The sequence below is a fragment of the Macaca thibetana genome, chromosome 2 (genome assembly GCF_024542745.1).
Source record: "Macaca thibetana thibetana isolate TM-01 chromosome 2, ASM2454274v1, whole genome shotgun sequence".
Lineage (NCBI taxonomy): Eukaryota > Metazoa > Chordata > Mammalia > Primates > Cercopithecidae > Macaca > Macaca thibetana.
This window is the reverse complement of record NC_065579.1, coordinates 124,807,215-124,821,979: the sequence shown is the minus strand read 5'-3', so window position 1 is coordinate 124,821,979 and position 14,765 is coordinate 124,807,215.

Here is a 14,765-nt window from a genome sequence, read left to right as displayed (position 1 = left end):
TATTAAGAAATTGTTTACCTAAGAAATGACCATGTGTCCACTTTCTAACTTTTGTGTAGACCATACTGCACTATTGGGTTTAGGTTTGTCATTAAAAAGAGAAAGGCAAAGTTTTAACACAATCCTGTATTGTGATTTCATAACTTCTGCCGTCTTCAGAACCCTTCATCTTAATCTCCAGATCACCAAGACCATAAACAGGCAGGGGAGAGAACGGCAGGGCTGAGCCAAAGGCAGAACAGAAAAAATATAGGTCAAAGCGGCAGAGTTAACTATTATTTTTCAAAGACCATGGGAAGCATTGAAATTCTGATACCTCATTCTTGTGACAAAAATTGTAATGAGAACAGGAAATGGTACCACATGAATCCATTGTCCTGACAATGATTTAATGAGAATGGGAAATGGTGAGAGCATAACTAATTCGCATTATGATCCTAAAGTTGTCATCTTGTGGTTCTGCTCAGATGCCGTGGAATGAAGGATGTCGACATCAGCTGGGAGAGTGCAAAGCAAAGCATGAAGACGGTGACATTGTGTGGCCTGAAAGTAATGGCTGAACGTGTTAGCCACGGAGGGGAAGGGCTGATACAAATCTCGGAGTTTGTCTGCTGAATGACAAAATAGGAATACATTTAAAGATGTCGTGGATACCAACTAGAAGGAAAAGACCAGAAGATAAGGCAAAGGCTGTGATGGAAAACTTGAGACGGAGTAATCCACAGGTCAAATGAAGAGTGCACAAACAGGTGAAATTTGGCCAATGTGGAGATTTTGTGTTTTATCTCTTCTTGGAGGTTTTCAAGTTTGCTGAGCAGCAATTAATTTAGTGATTCTAACACTCAATTTCTTTTCCTTCCTGAGTAACGTTTTGCCTCCAATCCTGTAATTCAAATAATATATTTTGTAAGTGAAGCTAACAAAGATATTCCATTCCAGGCTACAAAAGCTCTGAAATGAAGAGTTCAATGGGAGAAAGAACATCATTCCACTCAATTCTGTTGGTGGAAACCAGCAGGTGAAATTTCAAGGTAATTTAGAATTTAAAGCCCACAGATGGTAGATAGTAATTTATTTCAGGTTAAATAAGTTTTGACCTATTTCTCTAACTAGCAACTTGGGTTCTAGACTGCTTTGAGTACTAGATTATTTCCCGAGCTTCTAGACTTCAAAAAATGTGCTAAAACAATGCTAATTGTCTGCTTACATTTCAGGAAACACCTTGTCATACATGGAAATAGTAAAAGTCAAGAAAGCAGCAGAAAAATTGAGAAATAAACTTTTTAAATTGTGCACTTTCAAGTCCAATTTATGCACCAAAGTGCTGGCTAGTCATTTAAAGTGGTTGCTTTAAAAATCCCTCTGTAAGGTTGGCACAACATCTAACATACTTCTGACAGATGAATCCTTCTCAGGAGAGAGAAAATAAAGGCATGATGGAAATGAAAGAATACAAATATTTTGGAAGAGAAATTATATTTTACCAATTTCGATACCAAAGCTGCATAGAAATCACATTCCATATTCACTCTATAAGAACAGTAATAGTAATAATAATGATATAATACTGTAGTTTTTGCATTCAGTTTGCTCTTAGTATCTTTTATTTAAATGTAATGATAAACAGAATATTTCTGAAGTTGAGAAGCAACTTTAATAAAAATGAAAAGCACTGTGATTCTCTCACCACTAGTCAAAAGCCTTTCAGACAAAGATAAATGACTCTAAGCCATCAGAAAAAAATTACTTCAAACTTATGTGTGCCTAAGCCCCCTACTTTGCATTTTGATTCATATTTAAAATATTGATTCCATCAAATGGAGGCACAGTTAGTGTCAGCAGGAAGATGATGGAGAAAATGAAGTCAAAGGGGAACAATGTAAACAGTGGATTTATTTATTTACCCTTAGGTGAAGGTGCCATATTTCACTTATATTGAACATTTATTCAATTTATTTTATTAATTTAATCTTCCTAAAGTACTACTTCACATTCTGATGCAATTTCAGATCAAACAGATCACTGTGTACTTGTTGAATTCATGGTTAATGATACATGAATTTATAATCTAGAATGATTCATAATTGAGTGAGCTACCTTATTTTACTACTTTATTATAGGAGAGGTTCACTATGAAAGACGATAATGGTCAAAGAAGAAATGTGAAAGATATTCTCAAAAGTTAAAGCATACTATAATGTAATAATGTCTAGTGAAAATGAAATATTTAATGTCCATATTTAGGCTATCACCCATTTATTATGTGGCCATGTAAGGGGTGTCAAATGCTGATGGGAATTTCTATTTGACCTGGCAAAAATGAAGTAAGCAACATACAGTATTTCATCCATTATGTCCATTTTCACAATGAAGGATTGGTTCCATAATAGTTTTTATTCAATCCAATGTCAAGGTCTTAAAAACAAATTTTGAAAGCACTTAAGAGGTTCTTTTAACAGCTGTATTTAGTAACAAATGACAGATATCTATTAATCCAAGTACATCTTATATAAAATATTTTAATATGGATTTTACGTGATAGTATGTGCTTATTAACATCAGGTGTAAATTGACACATCACAGTAGCTCTTTTAGATGAAAGATCCATTTAGTCCCGTCTTCAAATTATGGATTGATACAATATTCTATGCCATAATGGTTCCAAACGCATTGTTAGTGTGATGTATTATTCATATTTTCAGGTACCATTGTTTCAGTTCATAATAGAGTGCCTCGCAATTGTGAGTGAAGTTTATAATGAACTAAGGAAAACTACCTATCATATGTTAATAGATTACCAAGTTGGCACTGAGTATATCTAGGAACTATGTCCACAATAGTACTGGACACTACCCTCAAATTTGAGGACCTAAAAATCCTTCTATCCTAAATGATCAACTCCCATCACATGAGTACAATATGTTTGAGATGATATTTACAAAGGTGTATATGATCATCTGGTACTGTGGTTATTGTAGTGATTCAATTTGTATATCATTGCTTTATAAAATAACATATCTAATTGAATTTAAGTTAGATGTAGTTTAAATATGAGCCAGTAATATTTCCTTTAGGGATAAAGCAAATTATACTATATATGTAGAGTGTGAACATGGTAAAACTTGCTTCCCAAACTATACTGTGCACAAAAATCACCCAGGGATCTTGTTCAAATGCAGATTTTGATTAAACGAATCTGTGGGAGGGCCTAAGATTCTGCATTTCCAGCAAGTTCGTTCCTTGGGTGATGCCAGTGCTGCTGGGTAACGGGTTAGTAAGCTTACAGAGGATCATTGTGGAATTGGAATAACTACCTGCTGGTTCAGGCTTTGTCACCCTGTGCCTTGGTTTTCTAATACTAAACACTTCTTGAGAATGTTATACTGAGGGAATTAAATGACAAATGTATGTAATAGGCTGTTTAGGTTCCTGTTGCTGCATAACAAACTACTTTATCTTTTTGTTACCACTTTTGGAGATTAACTACTTTGTTTATTACCTTGTGCTTAATATTCAATAAATATTTGTGTAAAACAGATTCTTGAATGAGCTCTATTCTCTAATAGAGTGAGACCAATGATAGGTAATTATCAAGACCTCATAAGACAGCAGATCTATTCTTATAAAGTTTTTCCTATTTTCATTGATATTTGCTATCTTATAAGATATATTGCTTCTGGTTCTGAGTGTCAGAACTGAGCAAAAAATAGATCTAATCTCTTTCTGGATGTCAGTATCGCTAACATTTTATGATATATGATTATTTTATTTTTCTTTATAAATTTTATTAAACATGTTTTGGGAATGAAACACTTTCCCTTGGCTCAAAAACCTGAAAGAATCAGAAGGGTATACTAACAGACGCTGTTGGTGCACTACCTGGCCTGTATGTCCTGGGTTTACCTCCTCCAGGCCCATGGCTAAGAGCATCTGCCCCAGGGCTCCCCACCAATAAGCAGTCCTCACTCAATGAGAGTTTCCTCATTTACTGCTGGAGTAGCTCTGATGTGAACTTTACATTGTCTGCTGGAGGTTGCCAGTGGGATACAGCTCCGTAGCAGTAACCTGCTTAATAATACATCACTTACTGCTTCTTTCCCTTTCCTGCTTCCTGGGATCATCTCCTAAAGAAATCGCTTGTACAAAAATCCTCATCTCAGGGTCAGCTTCTGAGGGAACCAAATCAACTCAGGTATGAAGTAAAATGTCTGCCGCCAATCCTTTTCTTCTTCCTCCCTTTGTCTAGCTCTCACTCCCAATAGGTAAATTATGTTCTTAGTTTCTTCCCAAGGTCTCCTTTCATGAATCTTCAAGCAAATATAGATACTTATTCCTTTCTTTGTTTTATAAAAACAAATGATGCTCACACCATTCTACACCTTGCTTTCTTCACTTAACATACCTTGAAAATCTTTCAATATCAGTATACAGAGAGCCTGCTCATTCCTCTCCATGGTGTAGTATTCACTGTATGTAACTGGCCAGTTAATCCAAATCTCTTTGCCATTTCTTCCCCAGCCTAATCATCCATTATTTCATTCAATCACTTATTGAATGACACAATTTAGTCGTTTTAGTTAACTTTGCTAGCCACATACCAATTAATTGATATCCTTCTCAAAATATTAGAGCTCATATAAACAATTTTCTTAAAGCATAATTGTTTCTAGTACAATAGGAGTGGAATGCTGCTCCACTTGCCTGGGACAAAAATAAAGTCTAAGTTAACTTTCTCTCACTGTTATGTCATAGGGTGACACTGAATTCGAAAATGAGTAAAACTCTGATGCTTTTCATATGGAAAATTCTTCATCCAGCATTTATGTAACTGATTTTTTAAAACCTAAGTCTGGAACTTTACTTTTTTATGTCTGTTTATGCTACCTTGTTAGTTTTAGCTCATTTTCCTATTCCATATTGGTAACATAATGATTCGATTTTATTAAATATTGAAAGTGTGCAGGGCCTTGCAATATGCTATATTTATCATCATGTAATTAATTACATCCTTATGATTTCATTATTATCCCATTTACAGATGTGGAAACTAATGGAGAGAAGGTAATTCACTTGCCAGGATAAAGTAGCCAACAAGTGCTAAAGCCCACAACTGGCATGTCCTGGTCTTTATCCGACTGTCCACAGAACCAGCTGTCCTTTCCAGCTTTCTGTCAACTGTGTTTAACAACTGTCTTTAAGTTGTTGGTAAAATTACAAATTACATAACTAGGAATGTGGCTATGAATGGATTCCTATAGAGAATACTCTCCTGTTTAGCACTAATTAATAATCAATATGTTTTAGGCATTGTCATTCAAAAGTTAAAATGCTTTTATGGGTGCTATCATATCCTTTTTACTCTTGCCCACAAAAATGTCATGGCTGTCAAGAGATTTAAAAACAGTTACATAAAAATAACAAAATCCAAAACTCTTTATTAGCTTTTCCTCCTGTACCAGCTAAAGAAATGGGATTCGATTGTCATGACTTGTTATAACCTATACCATGGAAAATACGTCTCTGTTCAAGACTAACATTTTATCATTTAAATAGTGAGTTTTTCGATTTTTCTAGGAATCAATTAAACTTCATTAGGTCCTGTCTACTAGATTCTGAATTTTTCTACATTTTGGAAAATTATAACAGTATTTACGCATTTTTATTAACACTTTTCCAGCACTTCTCCCATTCTCCAGATTTGCTTCTACACGACTGAAACAGGATCTAGTGTTATAACCACAAGCAGTACTCTGCATCAAATCCATCCAAGCTTTGTGACAACATCAATTTTATTCACTACATGCCCTGGGCTTCATGCTTGCTTCTTCTGTCTTAGTTTGAAGACCAGTTCTGATAGAGGCAGAGGAGAGGTGGCATTCAGTAGTTTCAGTAGTTCCTGTCTCACTGTCATTAGTTAATGGGACAACGTCAGCCTCATCTCTCTTCTTAGTGGCTCCTCTCCCTCTAAGCATTTCTTTGTAAAAGTATTTTTAGAACATTTTGAAACAGATCATTTTAGACTTTGACCTTTCATATATTATTCTTACATCTCATGTCATCATGTGTTCATGTTCTTTTTTCTTTTCTTAGTTACTAACTCATTGCAGGTCATTCTGTAAAAATTCATTACTTCTATTTGAATCTTATAAGAATTTAATTTATAGGAGCTTTCCAATCCTTGAGACCCTTCTTTTTTGCAATCAACTGGCTACAGAATTTTATGAATAATTTCCAGTCAACCTCTTAAGCTTTACTGCGGTTTAGGTTTACAGTTTTAAAATATTGCCTTCGAATTTTGTGAAAATAATGTACAACTGCTACAGGATGGAAAGCAAGAAAATGTCTTGCAAATAGTATCCTCTCTCCCTTAATTTGGTATTTATATCAAAGCTAAACACATGCATAGTGTTAATATCTAATATTGTATAATCTAATTTTATGAGACCTTGAATGATCTAAATTTAAAATAATACAATGTAAAAGTTTTAATGAAGTCCATCTGAAATAATGTAAATTCCCCCAAATTTTAAAATTTCATCAGGGACCGCAGTTTAAAGCAGTTAGATCCAGTAGATTGTAAACTGTGTTTATAATACTCTCATAATGGAGTATCCACTCATTTACTGCTACCATTTAAAACTCAGTGGGGTTTAAACACACCTTTGGTGATTATTGTACCAGATTTTAATGTTGTGACTTTTTTACTATTATTTAAAAATTTTTATAATGTTACAATTCATGTATTTCAATTATCCTCATATCTTTATACATTTTTTATAATTTCAAAAGTCTCTGAAGCATTTATCTTCTCACCTTTTCCACTGATTAGATGGAGACTCCATGGTGCCGGAGACTACCCCCCACCCTCCCTCTCGGCAGCCCTGAATCCTTTGCCCTCCTCTCTATTTGCCCTCTAGGCCAGCAAGCAGCTTCACATCTGTTTGTTCTGTATGATGGCTCTGTCTTAGAATGGCATTTGAATAACTTTTCTTATGGCCAACAGTGTTTTAAAACCATTTACCTGGATACCATGACTAACTAAACTTGTATTCTAAGACAAGCTTAAACTACAGTGAGACATGGTTGGAATATGCAGTTTGACAAGGGAGTCAAACAAATGTGCTCCATCTAGTCACTCCCCAGTCCCTGATATGGTTTGCTTCTGTGTCCTTACCCAAATCTCATGTTCAGTTGTAATTCCCAATGTTGGAGGTGGGGCCTGGTGGGAGGTGATTGGGTCATGAGTGTGGATCCTTAATGAATAGTTTAGCATCATCCCTTTGGTGCCATTCTTGTGATAGAGTTCACAAGAGATCAGGTTGTTTAAAAGTGTGGCACCTCCCTACTCCTTCTCTTCCTCCAACTGGTGTAATGTAATGTGATGTGTATGTTTCTCCTTCACCTTCTGCCATGATTTTAAGTTTCCTGAGACCTCCCCAAAAGTAGAAGCTGCTATGCTTCCTGTACAGCCTGCACAACCATGGGCCAATTAAGCCTCTTTTCTTTATAAATTATCCAGTCTCAGGTTTTTATGTATAGCAGTGTGAGCATGGACTAATACAGTCCCCTTAAAAAGCCAAAGAAGATAAACATGAAGACAAAGCTACCCAAAGCCCAAAGTAGAATTCCCTGTAACTCTATCTTTGATAGGGGTGAGTTGCTAAACGATTTCTTACATGGTCTAATAATCTGATGGAAGAACAAAGTTGCAACCAATAGCATCTTACATCAGAAACAGGAGCTGTGCTGACCAGATAAATAAGAATCCATCTCTTAACTAGTTTTTTGAGTTATCTACAATCAGAATTCTTCCACCTTCAGTGGATTCTCTCTATAAACTCATTATAAGGCCACAGAAAACAAATTAGATCTACAAATATAAATGAACAGCTGTGTAGTTTTGTGGGAGGTTCCTCCACATTACTTACTATCAGTCAGGGAGATCAATTAATCAGAAAACTAACAAGTAAAAAAAGGATTTAAATAGCACTTTGTAATATTGAGTTAAAAACTATGTGCCAAAGATCATATGCTACATAAATCCACCCTTTTATTCAAGCATTAGTAAACTGTATTCCAAAAGTGTATAAAATACATTGGGAAATAATGTTAAATACATTTTCCAAGCTATAAGTGATATAGAACACAGTCTCTGATCATGATGAATGAGGTAAAATTAATACTAAAACTTAATGAACATTGGCTGGGTGCAGTGGCTCACACCTGTAATCCCAGCACATTGGGAGACTGAGACAGGCAGATCACAAGGTCAGGAGATGGAGACCATCCTGGGTAACACAGTGAAACCCCATCTCTACTAAAAACACAAAAAATTAGCTGGGCGTGGTGGCACATGCCTGTAGTCCCAGCTACTCGGGAGGCTGAGGCAGAAGAATCGCTTGAACCAGGGAGGCGGAGGTTACAATGAGCTGAGATCACACCATTGCACTCCACCCTGGGCAACAGAGCGAGACTCCATCTCAAAAAAAAAAAAAATTAATTAATGAAATTAATGAATACTATAAAAAATGGATATTAAAGAGCAATTCTCCCCAGATATTAATCTAAAATCAAACAGCTAATTATAAACTATTTTTGGAGATAATAAAAATGAAATTGTTATTTATAGCATTTTGTGAGATCTCAGTAAATATAGACTGATGAACAAATTGAACACGTGGAAATTTTATTATTATATAAGAAAAAGCAAAAATTCAACTCAAGAAGTCAGCAAAAGAGAAGAAAGAAATCCCTGGAAAAGCAAAAACTGGACAATAACAAATAGAAGTGTTAATTAATAAAATAGGAAACCAGAAAAATAAAAAACTAAAATAAATCCAGGATTTTTAAAAAGCAAATATATAGTAAAATATAGAAAATATATGAAAGGCAAATTTATAAAGGAAAAAGATTAACATAAAAAATGAAAATGGATAAGATTTATTAGGTACACAGATTACTTATGTACAGAGATTTATTTTTAATATGAGAGATTACAGGGTAAACTTCCATGCTAATATTATATCATCTTGACAAAATATCTCCTTTAAGGAGTTTAAAAATGACCAAAGAGTTGAGATGTAAAAAATTGAACACACCAATAAGCATATAAATTATAAAAATATAAACATTTTGAAAGAATTACTGCCCACTCTAACTCCAATACCAATTTATGGGTTTTTATTTTTTTCTTTCTTTCTTTACTGGGAAGAGAAGGTTTCGTAGACATCTTTTTGTTATTATAATTGTTGTAATCCATACTCCTAAGGAAAAGATAAATTCTGAACTATATAGACTATTAAAAAACATTAAAAATTGGGGTTACACAACCTTACTAAAAGTGACATAGAAATAACAACAACCAGAAAGTTATTGTATACTAGTATCGCTTATGAATATAGGAAGACAAAATTCCAGATTAAATAATAAAAAAATTAATTCCAAAATATAATAGAAGACAAATCTACCCTAGCCAAGTTGTTTTTATTTTAGGAAAAGAGAGATTAATATTATTTAATTGATTAATATGTGTTTGTGATAGGTCAATGGGGAAAGAAATGCATGGTCATCTCAATGGGTGCTCAAAATATTTTGATAGCCCCACACATAAATTACTGATAAAAAGTAGTCTTAGCAAACTGTGAAGTAGAAGTTTAATTTATTAACATACTGGTCAATCTCAAACCAACATCCAATATAATTCTTAATACTGACACACAGAAACATATCAATTCATATTAGATTCAAAAGAAAAAGATCCACTTACCATTCTTATTTAGCGTTATCTGGATTCTCCAACGAGTATAAGAACAGAAGTTAAAATAAATGAAGTAACCACTAGAAAATAAGAGAAAAAGTAAAATTTTGCAGAAGATAGAGTCAACTAAAAACTATTTGAAGTAACATATGAGCAAAGCAAAGTGGTCAACCACACAGTAGACAAACAAGCAAATCTGATAGATTAGCAAAAACCACCTAGAAAATATGAAGGCCGGACATAGTGACATCAACACACATAAAATTCTCACAAACTGAATCCTCATACATTATAGCAGAATAAATTCTGTAATTCCAGGTGTATTGAGTTAAATTTTTAAAAAATGAACACACAACAATGTAGATGAAACAGAGGTGAACATTTCAATAATTTTAACATATTAAAGACATGTTAAATATAAAAGTATTGAAAAATAACACAAATACACTTCTTTTCAGGTAGAAACAGACTAGTATTTGGCTAATGTAAAACATTTAAAAAATCAATCTGTGGGAGGAAAAAAAGCACAAGCACCATTGAAGTGCAAACTGACATGCTGGGAACAAAACTTGCAACACATGTGGATAGAGGGTTAATCTTCTTTATGTATGAAAGACTTACAAATTAGCAAAAAAAAAAAAAAGAAAAAAAGAAAAACAAACAAACTCTAGTAGAAATCTCCAGTAGGAAAACAAGCAAAGACGAAGAAAAAATGCTTCACAGATGAAGAAATAAAAGTTATTAACATTTATATGAGAATGTATAATATCCTAGAATTCTAATTAAACAATGATATTCCAACATAATATCCTGATATACTTGAGTAGGGTATAGGGGCAAGGCTAGAAAATTGTTACCTGTTAGTTGAAAACATAAATGAGTTGAGAAAATAATAGCAGAATTGTGGAGAATATGACAGAATTGAAAATAATTTTAAAGTATGTATCACGGGTCTCATTTTTCTACCAGAGTATTAGTATGGAAAAAAATGTATAATTAAAATTAAATTAAAAAATACCACAAGCACTTTGGGAGGCCAAGTCGGGCAGATTGCTTGAACCCAGGAGTCTGAGACCAGACTGGGCAACATGGTGAAACCCCATCTCTACCAAAAATATACAAAGATTAGCTAGGCATGGTGGCATGTGCCTGTAGTCCATCTACCTGAGAGGCTAAGGTGGGAGGATTGCTTAAGCCCAGGAGGTGGAGGTGGGAGTGAGCTATAATCACACCTCCACACTCTAATCTGGGTAACAGAGCGAGACCTTGTCTCAAGAAAAACAAACAAACATGCCATAAGAGTCAATTCTTATTTTATTATCTGCATGTGTTCTTGTCCCTTTCAACCATTATTTTTCATAGTGTACTCATGTCACTAATAATTGAAGATATGTAAATTATGACAATTATGAGATACAGTTTACACCTAAAAATAAAACAACATTGAAATATTGATGTTTCTGGTTAAGGGGTGAAGGTGAAGTGAGAAAAGTACTTGCATAGACTGTTGGCAGATGTGTTAATTTGTGTAATAATTCTTAAAACGTATTTGGACATGTTTATGAAAAATGTTGATATTCTTTTAACCTGCAGTTCCACTTCTAGGAATCTTATTCTCAAGAAATAATCAGAGATGTGGACAAAGATCTATGTATGAAGTTGCTCTAGTAAGTGGAATTTATAATAATAAAATACTAAAACCAACCTGAGATTCCATGTAGGCACACCATGGAATGTTTAAGCACACCATGGAACATCTATATGTTGGAATAATACAGAGCCATCAGAAATTTTTTCCAAAGAATATTTATTAACATGATGCTTCTTAACATCATGTATAAATTAAAAGTAGTTATATAATGATATTATTGTGATGGATCTGGTGTTGTTACAAACACAAATAGATGCATATTAATGAAGAAAAGATCCTGTGATGGGTGCACCAAAACCTCACAAATCACAAACTAAAGTACTTACTCATGTCACCAAATACCACCTATTCCCCCAAAATTTATGGAAATAAAAAAATTTTAAAATAACAATTGGCCGGGCGCAGCGGCTCACTCCTATAATCCCAGCACTTTGGGAGGCCAAGGCAGGCGGATCACGAGGTCAGGAGATCGATACCAGCCTGACCAATGAAATCCCATCTCTACTAAAAATACAAAAATTAGCTGGGCCTGGTGGCACGCACCTGTAATCCCAGCTATTCATGTGACTGAGGCTGGAGTATCGCTTGAAGCCTGGAGGTGGAGAAGGCAGTGAGCCAAGATCACGCCACTGCACTCCAGCCTGGGCGACAGAGAGAGACTGTCTCAAACAAAAGGAAATAATAATAATAATAATACTTTTTTTTTTTTTTTTTTTTTACAGGAAACACCCTAGAACTATTCTTAGGGCATCATTGAGGGGTTGTGATTAGTTGACTTCTTTTCCCTTTATTTTCTAATCTAAAATTGGAAGGAAAGGAAATTTGTAAAAGATCGTCATTCTTCTGTACACATTTTCCCCTGTAGTTTTCTTTCCTATCAACCAAATTTTGTTCTGCTTTCATTTACTGGTCTGAGTTAAGTCTAGAGAATCAGTTGAGTGTCAATATAGTATAAGCTCAAATTTGGCTCCTCCACTTGCTTGCTTTGTGATCTGGGGTAAATTTACCATCCAGTCTAAGCCTCAGTTTTTGCATCTGAAAAGAGAGAAGAGCTAGAAGTACTAAGATGTCAGTAACATTAAGTGCCATGATTTATGTAAAGTGCTGAGCACAATACCTCCACATAGTACAGCTCTGCATGTTTTCCCTGTGTTTATGTGGGTTTTTTCTGGATGCTCTGGTTTCCTCCCACATCTCAGAGATGTTCACATCGGGTGAATTGGCATGCCTGTACGGTCTCCATATGAGTGGGCACGAGTGTGTGTGAGTGCACCTTGCGGCTGGATGGTGTCCTGCCCAGGGCGGGTTCCCACTCTGCACCCTGATCTGTGGGGACAGGCTCAGACCACCCAGACCCTCGATTGGCATAAGCGGGTAAATAATTATCTTACTTGTCTTTATTAATCTTTCTTCAATGTGTGTAAAGATGTTTAATATGAGAAACATTCTGGTTCTTTATTTAGAAGTTTAGTGATGCTTTTGTGACTGGAAATATGCTGAAGGAGCGTAACTCTTGTTTATATCAATTAGTCTGAGGGAAAGTTGGTTCTCTTATCGTCATATTGCTTCTAATTGCAGACTCTAAGAACTTATCAGTGTTAAGTGAGGACTTACTGTATGTTCTTGCTAAATTTAGCTGTTTTTAATATACTGTTATTTTGTATATATCCCAGCAATATCTCAAATGCATTCTGTGGAACACCTTTCTAACAGGCCATTTATTAGATATTTTTAAAAGGGCTAAATATGGTTAAATAACTAGAAATTACTACATACTCTACCTTACTTCTTGATGATTCACAATGCACATTAGTATATTAAAAGATCTAGCTAGTCTAATAGCAATATATATATATATAAAATATATATTATTGTATTTTAAAAGCTTGAATTTACCAAACTTATTTCTGTATAGAACAATTAACGTTTCACTGAACATTGGATGCTGTCCTGTGGAACATTATCTGGAACAACTATGGCTCTAAGACAGGCGCATTAGAATGAACCTATTTTTGTAAAGATCTAGGTATTAAATATTTAAGGCTCTGTGGGCCAAGAGGCAAATTTGAGCAACTGTTCTCACCAAAAGTTGAATAGTCATTTTTACCATTTAAACTTAAAATAAAAATAGTGGGCCAGATTTGACCTGCCAGCCATAGTTTGCCTACCTCTGTTGCAGGAGATGGCATTGTTGAGAGGCATATGAAAATTTTAACAGGCCCTGACCACTAATGAGAAAAATTAAAGTGTGCAGAAGATGAGAGAGCTGTCTCTTCTGCCAATGCTGTTACAGTCCCTTTCCTAGCCCAATCCTGAATATATATAACCAATAGTTTATTACCTCCTTGCCACCGACATACCTGGCACCATTTCCCATGGGCCATTTTGAATAAGGTTACAGGATCCTTTTCAACCCATTTTTTTTTCCTGGGCAACCACAAAAAAATCAATCAGAATTAACAGAAGACATAAAACCCATTTGCTATTCCTGATCTTCTATACTCTTCTTAAAGTGTATTATCTAGAATGCGACCACGCTGTCACAGAATAGAGAGAGGAGTCATTACCTTACTTGACCAAAATTGTCATAGCCTAAGATTACAAACATTTTTGCAATCTCATTATGCTATGGACACACAGTGACCTAGCAATCAACTAGAGTCTTGAATCGTTCTCCATATGTATTGTTGTTAAGTCACACCTTGATCTTCTTATAGGTTAGATCCAAGTGCATAATATGATATTTATCTCAATTAATATCAACAATTCAGTCTACTAGTCTGTCCATCCTAATGAGAATCTTTTGGATTCTAATTATTGGGTATTTCTCTCTACGTCAACTCATTTAAGTCAAATTAATATGCCTTTGGATCTTTATCATAGGTCAACATGATTAGTAACAATGGTCTTAAATAGAATTCCAGAACATGCCATTAGAAACCATCTTCTCAATAATCAAACTTATGACGTTTGAAATTATGGTCCCCATCAGGTCTTGAGATCTTTGGAATAACGTTTATATTAACACTATATTCAGCATCTGCAAAAAAAAAAAAAAATTGGTGTATACGGAGATTATTTTTTCCAAAACCACATCATCGGGTTATAAAATTTAAGAAACAAAGAGGACTTCAAGATTGCTCCGGTACCTTTCAGCTTTAAGCACCTACCCCAGCCCCCCTTCCCCCCAAAAAAAACTTGAGGCAAGTATTGCATCCAAGGAAATTCTTGATTTTCAACTAAATCTCTTGGCAGAGCAGAATAACTGTCATCATGAAAGATAAAAAGAATGTACACACAATTGAGTTTCATAGTGCGAAACAATAAAAAACGTGAGTTACTGCTATAATACAGCTA